Genomic DNA, 1,062 nt, shown 5'->3' with positions numbered 1-1,062 from the left:
CCACCCCTGTGTCCCCATTGCCCCCACTGTCCCCACCCCATTGTCCCCATCCCACTGTCCCAATTGTCCCCACCGCATTGTCCCCCCACTGTCTCCATTGCCCCCATTGTCCCCATTGTCCCCATTGTCCCCACTGTCCCCAGTGTCACCCACCGCGGCGGTGGCACCGCTGCCAGCCCACGATGGCCGCCCCCAGCAGGACCAGGGCCAGGAGGGAACTGCCAACCCCTGCGGCCACTGCTGGGGACAGAGGGGACACTTTGGGGTCACCTGGGGGGGCTGCACCCCCACTGTGACCTGAGTGATGCCACCTGTGCCTGTCACCTCCATGTCACCTCTGTGTCACCTGCAGGGACAGAGCGGAGACAAATCCGCAGCTCCAAGCACCCCATGAGTGATGCCACCTGTGCCTTGTCCCCTCTGTGTCACCTCCATGTCACTATCAGGGACAAACCTGGCTGTCCTGGACCCCACAATGACTTTGGGTGATGCCACCTGTGCCTTGTCCCCTCCGTGTCACCTCCAGGAACAAATCCGTGACTCCAAGCACCCCATGAGTGATGCCACCTCTGCCCTGTCACCTCCGTGTCACCTCCAGGGACAAATCCATAGTTCTGAGCCCCCCACAGTGTCCCCGAGTGCCATCACCTGTGTGCCTGTGTCCCCACGTTGTCACCTCCAGGGCCAGCTCAGGGCTGGGTGCCCGGAACACGCGGTGCCCGTCCTGTCCCAGCTGGTTGGTGGCCACGCACTGGTAGGTGCCCGAATGTCCCACATCGATGGCCCCGAGCTCCAGGAGGGGACCCCAGGCCACCTCCTGCCCGTTGTGCAGCCAGGTGAAGGTGACAGGGGCTGAGCCCACCTGCACTGAGCAGCGCAGGGTCACATTGTCACGGTGACATTCAGGGGGTCACTCTCGGCCACGCTGTCCCCGTCACTGACCCAGCACCGGTACTGGCCGCTGTCATTGTCCCCAACGTAGTGCAGCTCCAGGCGGGGGCTGGTGCCCAGTGGTGCCCCTGAGCCCTCCCGGTGCCAGGAGAAGGACAGGGGACCTGTCCC

The sequence above is a fragment of the Geospiza fortis genome, unplaced genomic scaffold (genome assembly GCF_000277835.1).
Source record: "Geospiza fortis unplaced genomic scaffold, GeoFor_1.0 scaffold313, whole genome shotgun sequence".
Lineage (NCBI taxonomy): Eukaryota > Metazoa > Chordata > Aves > Passeriformes > Thraupidae > Geospiza > Geospiza fortis.
The sequence above is the reverse complement of the archived record's forward strand: the minus strand, read 5'-3'. Positions refer to the sequence as shown.